This window comes from Puma concolor, chromosome A1 (assembly GCF_028749965.1).
Source record: "Puma concolor isolate L17-30 chromosome A1, mPumCon1.1.hap2, whole genome shotgun sequence".
In the NCBI taxonomy this organism is placed as follows: Eukaryota; Metazoa; Chordata; class Mammalia; order Carnivora; family Felidae; genus Puma; species Puma concolor.
In genome coordinates this window covers 70745579-70759331 of record NC_141667.1, presented here as the reverse complement: position 1 = coordinate 70759331, position 13753 = coordinate 70745579, and the positions used below count along the sequence as shown (strand labels likewise).

The 13753-nt window shown below is 36.9% G+C and overlaps 1 long non-coding RNA gene across 1 annotated transcript; it reads right to left on the bottom strand.

Moving 5' to 3' along the window:
* Positions 1 to 4475: 4475 nt before the first annotated feature.
* Positions 4476 to 13451, bottom strand: LOC147584229 (uncharacterized). The gene is made up of 3 exons (XR_015255249.1): positions 13357 to 13451; positions 7501 to 7591; positions 4476 to 4621 (listed from the first exon to the last, which is right to left on the bottom strand). It is a non-coding gene; the product is annotated as an uncharacterized LOC147584229 (long non-coding RNA).
* Between the last annotated feature and the right edge of the window lie 302 nt (positions 13452 to 13753).

Here is a 13753-nt window from a genome sequence, read left to right as displayed (position 1 = left end):
GATGAAATCACTTGCAAAGAACAAATCATGTGAAGACAGAAGAACTGGTTTTAGGGGAGGCATCAAAGAAGCAATACGTATGGCGGAGATGGAGCAGGAGTGGCTGGTAATGCAGGAGAAAAAAAAAAAAAAAAAAGAACGGGAGAAAAGCCAAGGAATGACTGTTTCCAGGTGCAGAACATAGTGAGCCCTGTTCACTGCTACAGAGAAGACAAGTAAGCTAAAAGTGAAAACCATCACTGGTCTGTATGTGTACCTCTACATGCTTGTATGCATGAGGAGCAACACTGGAATGAGTCATAAAAATCCAACAGTGGTTATCTGCAGAGCAGAGTAGGTCTGGGGCAGATGAGGAATATGGATGGAAGGCTGACTTTTATATTTTGCATACCTTCTAAAATTTCTGAATTTGAATTATGTAAATGTCATACATGTTCAGTAAATTAAAATAACATTAATTAGATTAACTGTAACTCTCTTAATAATGCTCATATCAAATTAGCAAAATATACAAACTTCCAAAATTTTCCTGTGAAATTAAAATTGTGTTTAATGGGTCAAATGATCTAATCAACACTTCTAAGAAATTTGTGCAATGAATCCTTTGTAAAACTTTGTGAGGTGTACCAGAAATATCAGATTTACATATACCTAATGAGGGATCAAGTCTTTATGCTCTTCATGGAGTTTGTCTAAGAATTAAGAATGTTTAAAGAGACAACATCACATTTGGGGAGATGAGGTAAGGAAAATATTGAATTTTTTGCTTTCCAAAGAATATTTCTCAAAGTGTTAGTATTCAAAAGAATTCCATCAGATAGGCTAAGGATTTTTTCTCGTTTTCTATGTGGTATATACTATCATTATGGATTTTTAGTACTGCCTATTGAATAACTTCTTTTAATGTATTGGTTACAGGTGGTAATTACTGTGAATTAAAGGTGTCAGAAATTCCATTCAATTTTTTGTAGTTGATATCACTTTCTGTATCAAAACACCCTTGTGGAGTCTTGGGATGTCACCCAACCCATCAGATCCTCCTTTCTGGGTTTATTTGTATCTAAAGAGAAGAATGTTTTTTACTGATTTTAGTTGAGCAGCCTGAAATAAATTCTAATTTTTAAAACATTTTTGGATAAAAATTGAGAATTAGGGAATTTCCTAAAGTTCAGTAAAAATGATAGTACCTATTCTTTTTAAGAAGTATATAAAATATTATGTTTTGTAAAAACTTTTCTAAAACTTCCAAAAGGATTTCTAAGGACCTAACACTTAGTTAACTTTCTAAAAGTAAGACTTTCTCCAGATGGTTAAATTTCATACCTTTACCTAAGAGGAATCCTTAGGATGTATAAATGGACATGTATTATATGTCAATTTAGTAATTCCAAATGGTGATAAAGGGACATACTCCATCTTCAAATAATTTTGTGAAGCCTAATAGGCACATATGAGTCCTTAAGAAAAAACATGTCAAGGGGTGCCTGGGTAGTTCAGTTGGTTAAGCGATTGAATTCAGCTCAGATCATAATCTCACAGTTCATGGGTTTGAGCCCTGTGTCAGGCTCTGTGCTGACAGCTCAGAGCCTGGAGCCTGCTTCGGATTCTGTATCTCCTGCTCTCTCTGCCCCTCCCCTGCTCACGCTCTCTCATAAAAACAAAAACAAAAACAAAAACAAAACACAAAAAAAAACATTAAAAAATTTTTTTTAAGTAAAAACATGTCAAGGGGCACCTGGGTGGCTTAGTCAGTTAAGCAATCAATTTTGGCTCAGGTCATGATCTCACAGCTCGTTAGTTCCAGCCCCACGTCAGGCTGTCTGCTGTTTGTGCAGCAGAGAAACATTTAAATAAGCATTTTAAAGAAGAAAAAACATGTCAAGAAATGCCTGGGCAGCTCTGTCAGTTAAGCATCAGACTTGATTTCAGGTCAGGTCATGAACTCACAGTTTTCGGCTTAGGTCATGAGCCTCACATTGAGCTCTGCACTGACAGAGCGGAGCCTGCTTGGGATTCTCTCTCTCCTTCTCTCTCTCTGCCCCTCCCCTGTGCAGTGTGGTTGCTCGTATTCTCTCTCTCTCTCTCTCAAAATAAATAAACACTTTAAAAAGTGTCAAAATCCCAATATTTGATTCCTTCACTATTTTAAGCATAATTATAATAACAGCATAATCTATATTTTATTAACTATAAAAGAAAATGAACTGATCTTCAACCTTTTTTTTTTTAAAGGTAAAGTTCCAGTCAAATCATTTTTTCTAGTACTTATATTGAAAATTTGTTATCCCAGTTGATTTAGGACAGTAACAAACTAATCCTAGAATCTCTATCACTTAACACAACAAAGGTTTGTTTCCTGTTGATAACAATTCTAATGTAAGAATGATACTGTCAGCTATGTAGTGACTCAGGGATTCAGGAAGCTTCCATTCCGTGGTTCTGAGGTCTCAACATGTGACCCTGATTTCTGTGCCAGAGGCACCTTTAACTCCACTTACAGATCACCGACTACAATCAGCCACAGGGCCACAATCTAACTACAAGGAAAGTTATAAAATGCTATTTTGCTGGTGTTCAGGAAGAGAAAATGAAATAGGACTAGGTGAACACAAAGCATTGTCCCTTTGAAAGTACTTTTTCTAAAACCAAATATCCTCGGAAAAAGAGAACCTCCATGAATGACAACAAATTAGAGCTGTTACTCATCTCTGACTCCTCTTCATGATGGAAAGTGTTACCATAACCATGTATTTACATATAGTTCACCACAATTCATGGGATTTGTGAACATCCCTGGCTTATTATTGCCTCCAAGATTTAATGTTACCATTTGTTTCATTTGGAATGGCTATTGCAAATAAGGAAGAACCAGAGATGTAAGAATGTATCAGATTACAGTATTGCTAAGCAGAGAGAATCTCTCATCATGACTTTAGTTTCGCTTTTGAAAATATTACCATCAAAACTGATGCATGCCTCTGATAATAAATATGGTCTTAAAACTTTTACTGCATTAAGCATTTGATGGAGCTGAGAGCCTACATTAACAAAAATGAAATTATATCTAATAAAAATACTCTATAAATGTCACAGAGATAAATGAGGTATTTTCATAACTTAAAATTCTCTCTCTTCTGGGAGCATTTTTAATGTAAAATGAGAATCAAAATTGTCCCCACATTTTATAGTTTCAGGTAATTTTGAACTCTACCAGAATGAATTTTTTTTTAAACAAAAGTTTCCTTTCCTTTCCAAACTTTAAAGTGCAGTCCGAGAAGGTTGAAATATTTGCTGTTGGTTTGCTTTATTAATGTGAAGATATCCTGGGTACAGAAAAGAATCAAAGGCTATATATCTAACATACCTAGACTTTTCCTTGGCACGCAGGTTACTTGGAACACACCATATAGCTGTCATTTGAGGTCTGTGGGTTGACCTACTGGGTACAACATAAGGGTTATATATGGTAGCTGGCCTGGCAGGTCTGAGCATTGGTACGATATTTATGAGTTCCAGCTTTGCTCCTAGACTCTTTATGGTCTCAAATAAGTAACAGGTGAAATCCCCAAAAAGTAACTTTAGTGTTGGAAGTGATGCAAAGTTTTAGTTTAGCCATAATAATAAATAAATACACACAGAAAGAAGCACAAAGTTTTTTAAAAATTCCACAAGAGGTTTCTTCTCTCATTTTGCTATTAACAACACTGATGACAAAAGCTAACTAAGAAAGGAGGAGAAACATGGCTCCCATTGACTCAGAAACAGTGAGTCAAAAAGACAAAGATTTTCATTTAATTTCTGCAGCCTTTGGTTCCAAAGTCATAACTGTGGGCCAGGGTGCTAGGGAAATTGTTGCACGAAAGAGGAAAAGAACTCAGAAAAAGTAACTCTCATCTGTAAGCTATTCTTCCTAGCCTCAAAACAAATAACAGAAAACACATATCTTTGCAATGTTCTAAAGCATAAGCCACAGCAATCATTAAACCCAATGGTCAGAGGAGCCAAGAGTGAGCCAGCCATGTGACCAAATTGGTTTAAGTATTCCAGTGGTCAGCATAGCCATTGGAGTCAAGTAGAGAAGAATGATAAGAGAGATTTGGGAGAAGTCTGGAAGTGTCCTTAAACTTAAGGCTTGAAGAACTAAGTCAGGGATCTTATCGCTGATGGTTCAAGGTTGTAACCCCTTTTAAGATCAGTAGCAGACACACCAGTCATTTATTGTTTGAAAAATGTACGTATGTATATGCATATTATAGTCATAGAGCTTTCAGGTAAAGTGAGATTAAAGTTAGTAAGACCGTACCTAGACTAGACATATTATTCTCATAAACCATCCTGTATGGTTTATATATACATAGCCCTATACCTAAGTTGGCAGTTTAGTATACATCTTACTATTTACTTAATCCATTTTCCAAAATGATGAATTAAATAACCCTTTGAGATATTATAAAAATCCTAAAACCCACCTGACACAGATGCAGCCATTCGATAATCTAGGGTCCTGATAGCATTCCAGAGTCAGTGGTTGTTCCATAATTGACATACCTAGAGAGATACGTTCCTCAGTGTCTTCCGAGTAGATGTTGGGTCTGGCTTTGACATCTTCAGGGTGTTGCACCTGCGAAGAATGGCTTTGGCTGACTGATAATGCAGTAAGTAGGGTAACCATGGCTAGAGAAGGCCTTTTGGAAGGAATGTATTCACCCCTCCACCCATCATTTTACCGATTCAGGAATACCTTCTGATTGCCTACGTTGTACAGGCATTCGCATGAGTAAGACTGACTCCTTGCTTTTTAGATGGTTACAACTTACAAGGAAAATAAGTGATAAATGTAAGGCAAATGCACAATTAATTTGAAGAAATGAGCAAAGTTAAGATTAACTTTGGAGACAATCACATGTTTTGAGAATTCAAGCAAGGATGGTGAGATGGGGAGGGATGTGACATCAAGGAGCCCCCGCATTATGGACCCTGATTCGTCAACTTTTCCACCCCAGCAGAAGTGACCACTCCTGACCTTATCCCTTGTTGTACCATGGACAGCTTTCAGTACAAAATACCTTTAATTTTGTCTCTTGGTTTTATTTTTTCCCTCCAAATTCTGTCTTGTTCATTTTGTATTACCATAACCTAGTGTGGTATTTGTTCCTAATTGGGATTTAGATGATGGATAGTTTTATCTGCCACAGTGGTTGATAATTGACTAGTGGCTGTTTGCACTTTAAGAGTGTTGGCTATGAAAGCAGCTGGAATAATTAGGTTGGCTCCACACAGATTAATCATTGTTAGCGTAGATTTTTCATCTACTTCATAGTACTTTGCGCAGTGCTCTGCAAGGTCTAGTTTTTGCTCAATAAATACACAATTACTTGCTATTTAGACAAGCAAGAGCTAGTGCCTTTTCTACTTGACAGCTCATGGTTGCTCTTTAAAGCAGATGTAAAGGATGTGGAAAAAAAGAGTAACAGGAAATATACCATTGGTTCTTGGGAAAAAGCTCAATCTCTTTCACAATAAAAGAAATGTTAGTTAAAAACATATTGAGATATCATTCACCTATCAATTGGCAAAGATCAGGAAACTTAACAGTATTTTTAAGAACATTCAAGTGAAAGCTTGTTGAAACTAGACTAGTAGATTCTGGAAAGCAATTTGACAATATGTATCAAACTTACAAATGTATCTACTCTTTGACTCAGGAATTCCATTTCTAAGGACGTTAGGATCAATATTCTTTTATTTGGGAGTTGATGAGTCAACAGAGTTCTTCAATACAGCATTGTTTGTGAGATAAGAATATCAGAAATAACCTAAAGGTACAGTCAGCAGGTGTCTGGTTCAACAATGGTACTTGGTACAGTGGAATACTATGCAGTCATAAACAGAGTGGAGTTTTCTGTATTGGTGCAAGAATCTATATGCTAAGGAGAGACAGGGAAGGTCCAGAACAGTGTTATGCTCCTTTGTGTAAAAGAAGGAAAAAGAGAATGGGTGTGTCTATACTAGTATATGCAGGAGATATCTTTAGAAGACAACAGAAGAAACTAGTGACATTGATTTGCCCCTGAGCAGGGTAGCTGAGAGGCAGGAATGGGAAGCAGAGTTTTCACTGTGTGCCCTTTATATTTTTGAAATGTGAGACCTTACGACTATATGACCTATACACAAATTAAATAAAAACAAACACACTGCAGCAGATGCAGTGGTTCCCTGCAGGGAGCAGCTGTTGCTATGGTCACCTGCTGCAGCTGTCACAGTAGTGTGGTCACCTACAGTGACATCTGCTGGTGCTTCCTGACAGCTATTTTAGGTCCGTGTTTTTCAAATTGCTATTTTGAAAGTGGGCCACGCAATCAAGTTAGTGAATCCAACTGGCATTCAAGAAAGAGAGAAAACCACACAGAACAGAAAATTTCAGAGTACGTAACCAGTAGTAAAGGTAAGTCCTGTTGTGTGATCTTTTGTTTGATTTTTTTATATGCATATGTGTTCTAACATATCTCTTACTGCGCTCAAAAATGTTAGAAAGCCGTTATCCTCAGTGGTGACCTTTCTCAGCGGGTCTAGATTTCGATAGTTCTCCTTGAGCAACCAATATATAATAGGCACGTTTTCCATCATGGTGGGGCCAGGAATTTCAGACTGTGGATGTGGGTTCCCACCTTTATAGGCTGGTCCCTCTGCTTATGTCTCTATTGCCAGTGTACACAGATTCTCTAGACTGTGTGTCTCCTCACATGAAAGCACCTTCATTCTTTTTAGAAGAGTAAATTCCACACCATGGAGTACTGTGCAGTTGACAGGGCTGTTTGGAGTCTAGATGGGGTGACTGGCACCAAGATGCAACCTGGGTCATTCATGTATCCTGAGCTTCAGTGACCTTAGGGCAACTTCCCTTCTCAGATTGACCCCAATGCCTTGGGTCATGCAGCTGCACCATCAGTAATGCCCTTCTCTCCATCTCTGCTTACTCCATTCTAGTTTCCTTCAAGATCCTGCCCAGTGGTATTTCCTCCATGGAAACTTCCTTTATCTCCTCAGCCTAAAGTGACTTCTCATGTTGTTGTCATGCTCTCTTGATGGCAACTGAATGAAACTTGGTCCAAACTGGGCTTAAGCAATGAGGAGAATTAGCTCAACTAATTAAAAGTTCAAGAATAGATTGGATCCACAAGCTAAAGATAAGATCATTGTTCAATTTCTCTTTATCTCTCTTTCCCCTTGCTCTCCATTCCCTTGATTTTCACTACGTTGTCTTAATTTTTGAATATATACTTCTTTCATGGTGGCAAAATATCTTCCAGTAGCTCAATGATTAAATCCAACAAGTTGAATTTCAACAGGCAGAGAGGCCTTGTTTTTCTCATGACCGTACCAAAAGCCCCAAGAATGCATCTTTCTGCCTAACTTAGGTCATGTGTTCAGTGCTGAATCAATCATTGTAGCCATGAGGTTAGAATTCACTCACTGGCCAATCTCAGATCACATACTCACCCCCGGAGACTTGGCAGGTCAGTTGTGGAAAATAGCTCCATGGAGTGTAGAAAAGGATGGTCCCTCAAATATATATTAAAAGTGTTGTCACCTGAAGGAGGAGAATGACAAAACAGGCAAAAACAACAAATGTCCTTGTCACTGTAATCTCTACAGAGAAAATGCCAATTACCTAAGTATGTTTTCTTGTGTTAATACCTTACCAATGTGACAGTGAATTATTTAAGACAAAAATAAAGCAAATGAAAGTAACATTTAAATTCTTATTCAGTTATCATATTCAATTGTTTTACATATTTTGGGCCTCTCCATGATGTGTTTTCCCTCAGGATTCTATTTTGATCTCCCACTAACCAATTTTTATGGGGAACTGAGTTAACTCATCAGTTTCTAAAATCTAGAGCAACCATAGAAATATTGAATTCATTGTTTTGGCTTTTTGCCCATCAATTTCGGTCAAATATTTTAATCAAAATAGAAACTTAAAGTCTATGAAAGAAGACTAACGTATACCCTGAGGAGCACATCTCACACTCCTGCTTTAGCTCGTTCTTTCTCAGGAAACAAAATGTTTTTAAAGACAAACATCTTAACACATCTGGTGTGGTTTTCTAGTTATCCCGTTTAAGCCAAAGGAAAAAAAAAAGTGGTATCATCTGTTTTTCTTTTATACGTTTTGAAACATGAGTCTCCAAAAGCTATTTCCTAACATATGTCAATTTAACATCTGCCAGTTCCTAACTGATAGCCAGAAACAGCCGCACTGGCGGTACCTGCAATAGTGTCAAGGTATTTCCCATTACAACTGTCTTCGCTTTGGCATTGTCAGTAATATTTTTGCTCTAGGGGTAGCCTATTTCCCTAACTTGAAGGAGACACATGAATTAGAAGCACAGAGCAGGAGGAATAAATAGGACGATGTCTTGACAGTTATATGGAAGTGTAGCAGAGGAAAGTTTTCCCAAAAAAGTACTAGATAAGAAAATCTACGTCACGGGTCACAGATTGAACTGCTTCTCCTGGCGGAAACATGCTTTACTATACCACATCCTAATTTCTCCTAATCCACTATCAAGAATATTTGCAAACAGAATTAAGATGTAGTAAGTAGTAACCATATCTAAGAGTACCCAACCATGTCCAAAGCTTCTCTTAAATTTTTCTCTTTTCTATTCCTTTGATGGAACTGAAAGTGCATCAGTGAGCTTCAGTTTCTGTCTGGAAATTCATAACAGAATGGTATTTTGACAGAATGATTATTTTGAAAGGGGTGGCCTAAGTGTCGGTCCTGAGAGAGGTCAATATTTTTATCTGCCCTAAAATAATCTGGTGCTGAATTTTGTAGTTCAAAAATTTTAAGATCTCCAAAAAATTTTAAGACCCCCCCCCCCAAATTTTCAGGGCCTCCAAATGGTTAGTGTCATTTGCTCCCTTTGATAAATTCTCCCTACCCCAATAACATTATTGCATTTTGTTTCATTGGACTTTAAAGGAGAGGCATCACTGTGGGCCCATTAAGGTCAAGGCTACCTGTATGTCATTATTATTATAACCTCTGTGTCAAATCCTGTGCTTGACACATAGTAAGCGTGGAAGAAATGAACCAATCCTGTCCTGAAATTCTGAGATCCAACATTTGCTCTTCGAGTCCTCAAATTTAGGACATAAATTACATAAATTATAAAAAAAAAAATCTAATTGACTTTGATAAAGAAAGAAGAAATGAGTTCTCATGATTGGACTTTCATAGGAAAACTTTAATGGTAGTTCTCTCTAAATAAATTTGGGAGCTCACAAGTACTCTATACCAAATACTCTTCATGGTAATGGTTACTTGACAATTTTTCAGTGAAGATAGTGTTTCTGAATATAAAGTAGGGGTTGTGGAAAGAGAAGGAATTTTGGAGACTAAAGGTCTAGAGTTGAAATCCTAATCCATTCTTTACAAAGTTATTTAACCTCTACTTCTCTATCCTCAAAATAGGAGCTCAACAAAGTGCCTGGGACCCTGGTACTTATGGCCACTCACTAACTGGTAGTTATCATGATCCTTGTTATAACTACTCTTGGTATCAACTGATCTGATATTATATAGTACAGAGAATAGATTCAGTTTATGTATAACCCAAGCCCTTTAAAGATTTATAAGTGAAAACCCAGCTCTGCTCAGTGCTATGTTAGTCACCTAGCAGAATGGTAAATGGTATTACTTTTTCTGTCATATCTGCAGCATCAATTTTTGGCATGGTTATGAGGACATAGCCCTAATAAAAGTCATGCCATCTAAGCGACAGACCCACACAGCATTAATGATAATGAGGGAAGAGACATGCTTAGTATTTCAAACCAGATTTCCCCTGTTGAAATTATACCTTCCCAATCTATGACATATTATCCTACAGGTACAAGTGTCTATTTGCATTTTGTAAATCACAAAGACTTAGCACAAACGTCTCAGGTTAAACCTTAAGGTAATACAAAAGCAAGTTTCTAAGGGAGCCCTCTCTGCCTCCTTCCCCGTATTTCTCCTTTCTTTCCTAAGATGTTCCAGGCAATGTGCATGTAAAAAATATTTACAGTTGATGAGATAGGAGATGAAAGGGATTCCAATATTTTTTCTTATTTCGACCTATTCTGGAAAAGGTGAAAGCCATTCCACATAAAGTTAAGTGCTGTAAAAATACATTGACTCTTAGTTCACTAGAATGATGCTGTGAGTTATGTCCTTAGAACTTCTTGACACGTGAAAAGATTAAATAGAAATAACTCCAATTTCAACTTTATAGTCTATTTACTGAAGTCTTTTTTTTTTTAAATCGTTGCCATAATCCTCTCTAACAAAGTAGATAGAGTGCAGAATGCAAATCTCCCACACTGAATGGGTTGATGAAGGTTATTTCTTGGAAATTATTTGACCTTATGAGCTATAAGCAAGGGTGAAAGTTGTAGTTCTACCCAACTGTTTAGTTTTGTATTATTCTAGCAATGGTTTATCTCTAAAGTTATTGATTAAAGTGATAAATTACTTAATGATTACCTACTTTTAGATAAAAAAGAAGCTTACAATTTTCATACAGTTACAGTGCATGACCAAGTAGAGCATTTAAATGCAACCACCTACAGGGATAATTTCAGCAAAAACTTTTTAGACATATTACTTATTTATAGATAATATATCAATATATGATCTGCAGGACATTAATTAGGTGTACAAAATCTGAAAGCCCCCTTAAACCTGTCAGAGACAAAGAGAAAGTTAAAGAAGTTTGAATGTTGCCATTTCATGAATTTTATGCTAATTTGCTTCCTCGGAAGAATTCAAGACCGATATTGATCTGATTCATTATTTGCATAATTCATATCTTATAAAAGGTAATTATACACTCTCCAGTCAAATTACTTAATGGTCCAGTATTATTTTCTGAAAAGCTTCCCCTTCCTGTCATGTATACTTTTAAATAAACTTGCAATTCACATTAGATTTAATTGGATGTTATAGAGGCTGATATGCTACTATGGATAATAAAGTAAACAATACTAAATCCTAACTATAATTCTCACTGATCCCCAGCAATACCCTTCATACACCCAAGTTTTCCATACTATTCCAGTCAAATGTTCTACCTTCACTGTTTTCCATTGACTTCTCTCCTGGAAACAGTATTATCCTTTTGTTCATCCAGGCATGAAACATTAAAGTTTTCTTCTCTTTCGCCCCCTTCCAGTTATCTATTGCTGCATAACAAACCGCCCTACAATTGTGTTGTGGCTTCAACCCACAACAATCATTTACTTCTATTCTGTTAATTGCTCATAAATGTGCAATTTGGGTAAGACTCAGCAGGGACTGCTCTTCTCTGCTCCACATGGTATCAGGTGGTATGGTGGAAGACAGTTCATTCTTGCAATATAGCACACTATGGAGACTGGGAGCTTAGCTGTTGGTTAGGGGCCTCTGTTCCTCTCCATGTGGACCTCTTCACAGGGTTTCTTGGGCTTCTTCACAGCACAGAAGCTGACTAACAAAAAAGAGTCCTCTAAGGGGCCTAGAAAAAAAGCTGCAAGACTTCTTATGACCTAGCCTCATGAGTGTCAGAATGCTACTTTTGCCACATTGATCTAGTAAGTCACTAAGACCACTGAGATTCAAGGCAAGGGAGAAGAGTCTGGAAAGAGTAGCAAAGAATTTGAAGACGTTTTTAATCTACCATGTCCTGTCCTTATCCAAGTCTGAAATCTGCATTGGCAGTGCCAGTGCATCAGGAAGGAGATGGTATGAGACACCTGCAGCAATGTGGTGACCTCAGAACAGCCACAAAGGTAGCTTTGAATATGCTGAGGCACTGGGAGGCGTTAAAGGGAAAGGAGGTCCCTACCATTGCCATTATCATCTTTTTTCTTATAATCATCTTTAAAATCACTCACTAAATTCTCCCTTCTACTCTGTGGAGGGGTTTTCAATAACTGTATATAGATATTTATTTTTTTTTTTTTTTTAAATTTTTTTTTTCAACGTTTATTTTTTATTTTTGGGACAGAGAGAGACAGAGCATGAACGGGGGAGGAGCAGAGAGAGAGGGAGACACAGAATCGGAAACAGGCTCCAGGCTCTGAGCCATCAGCCCAGAGCCTGATGCGGGGCTCGAACTCACGGACCGCGAGATCGTGACCTGGCTGAAGTCGGACGCTTAACCGACTGCGCCACCCAGGCGCCCCGATATTTATAAAGAAAAAAAAGTGGAGACACATTTGTAGATTCCTTGTTGATTTTTAATTTTTTTAAGATTTAGGCCAGTCAAAACAAGTTTTCCTCCCTTTTGAATTTCTAGAAAGGAAGAGAAAATTAATGCTAATTGAATTTATTAAATTCATTTGTGATCAGTCTATGATAGCTGAATTTCATTTTTTAATGTGCTGTAGGTACATTGTCTACTGTATAATCAAAGTATATGGAAGCCCCATGTTCATTTTATAAGATATGAATTATGGTTTTCTCTGTTCAAATTATTATGGATGTATCTCATTGTTGAATCTTTGCTTTTACGGTTAGTTAGCTGAAAATAGCTACAGTTTATTTGTTTTTGTGTCCCTTATTTAGGACTATGACTCTTATGACACTAGTCTTAAGGGGGAAATGATCTGTGTTACAAAAGATCCCTATATGTTGTGGTTTCCAGAAATGCACTGTGTACATAAACGAGGACTGCCTGTACTGTTCCAGGAATTGGAAATGAAACAAATAAGCATTTGCGCAAACACTGAAATGCACCTCACAACCAATCACTGGATTAGTGTGCAAGACAAATAATGATTCTAATGGAACTTGGGAAACAGCACCAAATGGAATTTAATATATTGCTCCCTAACTGATCTTTGTTTATGACTCTATAGGGGGCTAATTATTTTTCTCAGTTCTGTGACAAAAAGAACTAGAGGGGACAGGAAGAGCAAGAACAATTTGGCTCTCAGTGAATTCCCAATAAATGATTGCTGAACTGCACTGAGACTATTTAATACTTCCAAACATAATAGAATGTTATTTTTGAGAAGTATTTTCAAGTACATCCAACTATTCCAGTAAAACATGACTGGGGCATACTTATTCATTTTATTAAAATTTTATTTCCATTTGGGTCTAGTTTCAAATCTGAAAACTTTAAAACTTTTAAAGACTTATTCTTATTTAAGATGTTGTGTTTACAATGCAAGGCTAAGTGAAAACATCATAACCTAACTATGTTTTCCAAATTTTCTACACTAATCAGAAAAAGATTATAAATAATCAATTCCATGGGCAACTCTTAGAATATATCCAACTGGCAAATTTGACCCAGAGTTGACCCTTACTTAGCATACCATATAAACCAGAAGTTGTGACATCCATCTCCTATTCTTGTAAACCTCAGCCACAGTTGAACGATTGACATCCATGTAATACTCCAGCAGGTGAATATTCCCTAAAAGCAATGTTTTTAAAGGAAAGGAAAATGTTACTTCTTCCACACAAGCACTTTCTCCCTTAGTGATTTTCATATTTCCTCCTTTTCTTGCAAACTTTCGAGATGAGGAACAAAGTTGGCATTTATATTTTGAAATTTTCCCCAGATCAGATTTAAAAAAAGCATGTGAATTCTATGATGTTAAAGAACAATGACATAGCGGACAGTTGATTTAGGGTGAAGATATGTAGGGAGGGATAAAAATGTCAATCTAGTTTCTCATAAAATATAAATGAATCACTAAAATTTCCCTC